Here is a 6,514-nt window from a genome sequence, read left to right on the forward strand (position 1 = left end):
ACATTCATTCTTGTAAATACTGCAAATCCCATTCACAAAATTACAAGAATAACCATCTCTATCAAGCATAGAAATAGAAATAATGTTTTTAATTAAATCTGGCACAAATAAAACATCTCTCAACAATAATTTAAAACCATTCTGCAAAATCAAACAAACATCTCCAATGGCCGTAGCTTCAACTCTGGAACCATTCCCGAGCCTCAGCTGGGTCTCACCCATTCTAAGCCTGCGACTTCTTGTCATCATCTGCAAATCATTGCAAATGTGAGATCCACATCCGGTATCCAATACCCAAGAAGTTGTATTAAGTGACATGTTTATTTCGATATAGAACATACCCTTTGCAGTTCCTAACTGCCCAAGATACTCCTTGCAGTTGCGCTTCCAATGACCCGGCTTCTTGCAGTAATGGCAAACATCCTTGGATTTTCCATCGTTTGAAGCCTTTGTCTTTTGCTTCTTCTCGGGTTCCACTTTCTTGGGTGGGGCAGAACGTTTCTTGCCCTTCATACTTGGCCCCTTCTTAGCAGAAGATGAGGAGCCCACCAAGAAAGCTGGCTTATCCTTCTTAAGTGTGGATTCATATGTAACGAGCATATTGACCATCTCTTCAAGGGTGGCCTCTATCTTGTTCATATTAAAATTTATCACGAATCCATCAAATGAGGAAGGAAGAGATAGAAGCAACAAGTCCACATTGAGTTCATGCTCCAACACCAAATCAAGGGTCGCTAACTTCTGTATGAGCCAAATCACTCGTACCCCATGATCACGGACCGAAGTCCCTTCACGCATGCGGCACGTCATCAACTCCTTAACAGTAGAGAACCTTTCAGCCCTCGACTGAGCCCCAAAAAGTTCCTTGAGTTGCGTGTGAATGTCAGCAGCATTCACCGTGTCCTCAAATCGCCTCTGGAGTTCATCAGACATCGAGGCTTGCATATAGCATTTGGTCTTGATGTCATGGTCACACCATGCATCAAGTTTGGCCAATTCCTCCGGACTTATGTCAGCTGGTGCTTCCTTCGGAGGTGCTTTCTCTAACACGTAGAGCATTTTCTCCGAAGTTAAGACAATCTTCAACTTCCGGAACCATTCCGTATAGTTGGCGCCAGTCAGCTTGTTTTGTTCGAGGATCGAGAATAAAGGATTTCGCGAATTCATTGTATGAAATACTGAAAAGGAAAACAGACATATATCAATGATTGTTTAACAATTTACTAAGACATAAAATAGGCGAATTTAATTTTATGAATCTCACTCCCACTATTTTAACGATTTCACCACCCTCTAGTGAAAACGGGAAACTTTTTCCTTAGTGAGAACATGGAGTCCAATTGACAAACTTATGGTCCCGAATAATATCAGCCAACCATAATTCTCAAAAGGTAGAGCCCAATTGCTTCCAAAGCAACCCCCATGCATTTACCTCATGTCCAATAAGGGCCCAATAATATGACGCCGTTTTAAAGTGACATGTCAAGATGACCCATCAATATTAAGTTGTGATGGACGGTCGCCATGTGGATCCCCCAATAATATGAGCCGATCCCATGGGAGTTCCACCCAACTTACAACATTTGTCGATCCAATGTACAGCTTTCCGACGGACGGGCCCCCCCAATAATATGAGCCGGACCGTATCCGCGGGTAGCATCACATACATTGACCGTTGATGGAAGGTAGGAACATTTAAACAATATTTAAATTTCCTTTATTTATCTTGATATAAATTTTAAATCATATTTAAAATGAGGGATTTTATTTATAAAATATTTGTCTCATCATATTTAATTTATTGCATGCATTGCCGGATTCACGCAATTTATGTCTAAACATGCATACAATCATAATATCACATATTATATAGGATGATCGATTCCATTTCTAATTGACCCGTGGTTGCCAATCACGGGTCTTAGTCCAATCCTAGGTAATATGCAGTATGCAAATGCAATCCTATTACATATGCTTCCAATTTACATTTCTTCAGTCTTCATTGTCTGCTGGGCCCACCATCTTCAAATCTTGATCTCCCACTAAATCTAATGTATTTACAATAAATAACAATGACAAGTAGGGGATACATTTTTAGGGGGTGGGAACGGGCTATAAACCAAGCCCACTTTTATTACATATGACATTCATATCGGGCCATAAACCAGGCCCATTAATAAAACCAACAACAATAAAGACAAAATGTAAATTCCTAACATACACCTACAAAATTGGTCATGGCAATCGATCATCCTTATCCAATAACATTTAATTCAAAATTAATTTATTGGATAACATGCTGTGGCAATTCAAATTTAAACAAGATAAAATCATATTTTATATATAAAATCACATTTCACATATAAAATCATATTTTATCTCCATATCAAATAAAATCATATTTTATCTATAAAATCCAATTTTACAAATAAAATCATATTTTATCTAATATATCATAAGATCATATCTTATCATCAATTGTACCAAAATAATTGATTTCAAAATTCAATTTACGGATAAAATATTAAAATTTTCCAAAAATTCAAATTTATCCAAAATCAATTTTAAAATTTACGGACTCGAACAATTCGATCCGAAATCTCGTGAACCAATCAAAAACAATTTTTGACCGGACCAAAAATAAATTTTAACATATTAAAATTAATTTTAATAAAAATAATAATTTTTCCCGCGGGCCGCCCGGGACACTCCCGGGTTGGCCCGCACCCGGGGCGCGGGCCGGGGCAGCCCGGCTGCCCCCTTAGGGCAGCAACACTTGCTGCCCTGGCGGCGCCTGGCGCCGCCGCTGGGCGGCGCCGTGCGTCGCCCTGGGCGGCGCTGAGCGCCACCCCTGGGCGGCGCCGAGCGCCGCCCTGGGCAGCGCCGAGCGCTGCCCTGCGCAGCGCCCAGCGCTGCGCTGGGCAGCGCACAGCGCTGCCCTGGGCAGCGCCGTGCGCCGCCCTGGGCGGCGACGGTCGCCGCCCTGGGCAGCGCCGTGCGCCGCCCTGGGCGGCGCCGTGCGCCGCCCCTGGGGGCAGCGACCATCGCTGCCCCCTCCGGGCAGCGATCCAATCGCTGCCCGGGTTTCGCCCCCGAAAAAAATTTTTTTATTAAAAATATTTATTTTGTTTCAAAAACCGAGACTCAAAAAATTTTGTACAATTGATTAATTCAATCGATTGATCTGAGCAACCTGGCTCTGATACCACTGTTGGAAAACTGGCGAGTTCCCAGACCAATTACGATTGATACCCGGTGCAGCGGAAGTTTAAAAATTTTTTTCTCATGGAACGATTCCATGGTGTGGGTATCAACCATACAACGATTGAATTATTGTGTGTGTAAAATTTAAATAACAATTAAATAAATTTTACCTCAAATCTCGCAACGAGATTAATGGACACCAACAGAACAATTCTGCTCTTGTTGTCTCTCCCTGGAACCGATGAACGCCTTCAATCAGGTCCACGAACAGAGGTTTAATCCCTCTGATAGATTGCACTAGAAAATCTATCAGAAGTTTTCTGCGAAGAGAATACACGAATTTGATTCGTTATTCCTTACTGCGATTCAAAATCACAGACCGGAAAATCTCGGGCAGAGGTAGGGAGGGGCGGCCGAAATATTCTTAAGAGAGGCTAGGGTTTTTCGAAAATTAGCTCTCAAAAATTATGACCTGTTGTGTGTAATTTCTGTACTGAAATAACTTATTTATAATGCAGGCCACTAACACCTTAGGGCCCATTAGTCATAAGCTGGGGCCCGACAAGCAAAGCCCGCTCGTTCAGAAATTAATATAAAATTCATCGTGACTCCGATTGATGAAACGATTTCACCAATGTGCACAGAAACTATTTCTGCACGTTTTAAAGTCAAAATAAATTTTCCTGAATCCGAATTCAGTGGTTTCCAAAAATGTCCATCCCTATGTCATTTTAGGAAATCCTACTCCCTTACTCTTATTTAAGAAGTCCAACTCCTTAGTTCATTAAATTTAACTCTTTAAATTTAACTATCTCAACGGGGATTAAAACTCCATTACACTGTGTGACCCTCAATGGTTCAGGGATACAGCTAGCCGTGGGCTCACAACTCCTTGTGACTCGGAACAACACTTTCCGACTTGCCCAACGAATCATGGTAAAGCGCCTAGCAACATCGCCCCATGATTCCCTAGGTATCACTGATAGTGCCTACAAGAACCAGTAGATTTTGGTTAACGTACAGTACGGTCCCTTCATCCATATATCCCGATCGAATCAACAACCATTGGTATATCGAGAGTCGCTCAAGATTCGATAACTATGCAATACATCTTGAAGATCAAATTAGTGACATCGCATGTGCTACTAAGAAACCATTTCTTAAATCACATCAAGTACTCTGGCCAGAGATTTGTCACACTAATATCTCCTCAGATCGCATAGGATATCCACACTCGCAAGTATGTGGTGAATCCTTGACAACAATGCATTGACTCCTATATGTGTCGTAACTGTACCCAATCTCGACACCTGATGACCCCTCAGAGTCGGTAAACGAGTCAAAGCACAGTACTAGCATATAGAGTCTCCATGATGTTTCAAGTCGTAAGGACTAATGGTGTACAACCAAAACCGCGGACTTTATCCACTCGATAAGTGATAACCACTTGGAAAGTCCGGATAGGGTAGTTCGACTATTCATCCTATGAATATCCATTTGCATGCTTCGAACATCTCCATGTTCCCTACCAATGAAACGTGGTACTCCGCATCGCAAATGCTAGTCTCAAACTCGAGCGATCCTTATCCTTATTATCGGACGGCTCAATCGACTAGGAACGGTTTTAGAATATACAGTGACTATAAGATGTATTTCATGATAGACATCTCCATGTTCTACCACATCTTACATACACTATAGTATATTCAAGGTCTTTATCAAAACAACAATAGTATATCACAATATAACAATATGAAGTAATATAAAGTCATTGCCATAAAAGTGTAAATAATATTAAACAAAAGATTGTTTATACAAAGAGTCAACAAAGCCCATAGCCACACAGTTGGCTCACTGGGCACCCACTCTTACAAAATGGATGTGAAGACTGCATTTCTTAATGGAAACATTAAGGAAGAGATCTATATGATGCAGCCCGAGGGATTCACATCTATGGGAAGCGAGCATAAGGTATGCAAGCTTCAGAGATCAATATATGGTCTCAAACAAGCATCAAGAAGTTGGAACCAGAAATTTGATGAAACAATAAAGGACTTTGGTTTCATCAAAAACCCGGAGGAACCGTGCGTGTACAAGAAAGTAGTTAAGGATGCGGTGACGTTCTTAGTGCTTAATGTTGATGACATCCTACTCATTGGAAATGACGTAGGGATGTTGCAGTCAACAAAGATATGGTTATCAGGTAGATTCTCAATGAAGGATTTGGGTGAGGTCTCCTATATTCTAGGGATACAGATCTATAGAGATAGATCTAAGAGAATTATAGGACTCACTCAAGCAACCTACATCGACACTATATTGAAAAGGTTTTCAATGGATGAGTCCAAGAGAGGACATCTACCTATGTGTCATGGATTTTCTCTATCCAAGTCTATGTGTACCAAGACTGATGAAGAGATAGAGAAAATGACACACATACCATATGCGTCAGCCATAGGTAGTATTATGTATGAGATGATATCTACCAGACCGGATGTAGCCTTTGCTCTGAGTGTCACAAGCAGATATCAGGCCAACCCCAGTCAAATGCATTGGAAAGCCGTGAAGGATATTCTTAAGTACTTGAGAAGGACTAAGAATATATTCATGGTTTATGGAGGAAGAGAATTGAAATTGAAAGGCTATACCGACTCTAGCTTCCAAAGCGATGTGGATGACTCGAAGTCAACCTTTGGATTTGTATTTATGCTCAATGGCAGTGCTGTCTCTTGGAAAAGTTCCAAGCAGGACACCACAGCGGATTCCACCACTGAGGCAGAATACATTGCAACATCAGCTGCTGATAAAGTGGCCGTTTGGATGAGGAATTTTATCCAAGAGTTGGGTGTCATTCCTGAAGCTATTGGTCCAGTCCCGGTGTACTGTGACAACACTAGTGCCGTTGCTCAGGCAAAGGAACCAAGGTCTCATCAAAGATCCAAACACGTATTGAGAAAATACCACATCATCCGGGAGATTGTGTAAAGAGGAGACATCACTGTCGAGAGAGTGACCTCTACAGACAATATCGCTGATCCACTTACTAAGCCCTTGCCAGGACCATTGTTTGACAAACATCGCGAAGCAATGGGATTAAGTAGTATGACTAGTTGGCTTTAGGGCAAGTGGGAGATTGAAAGAGTGGGTGCTCGGTTAGCCAACTTGTGGCTAAGGGATTTTGTGACTCTATGTATAAACAATCTTTGTTTAATATAATTTACATTCATTAATGACATTTTCTTTATCTTTCTTCATATTGTTATATTGTGATATACTATTGTTGTTCTGATAAAGACCTTGAATATACTAT

Source organism: Henckelia pumila, chromosome 2 (genome assembly GCF_033568475.1).
Source record: "Henckelia pumila isolate YLH828 chromosome 2, ASM3356847v2, whole genome shotgun sequence".
Lineage (NCBI taxonomy): Eukaryota > Viridiplantae > Streptophyta > Magnoliopsida > Lamiales > Gesneriaceae > Henckelia > Henckelia pumila.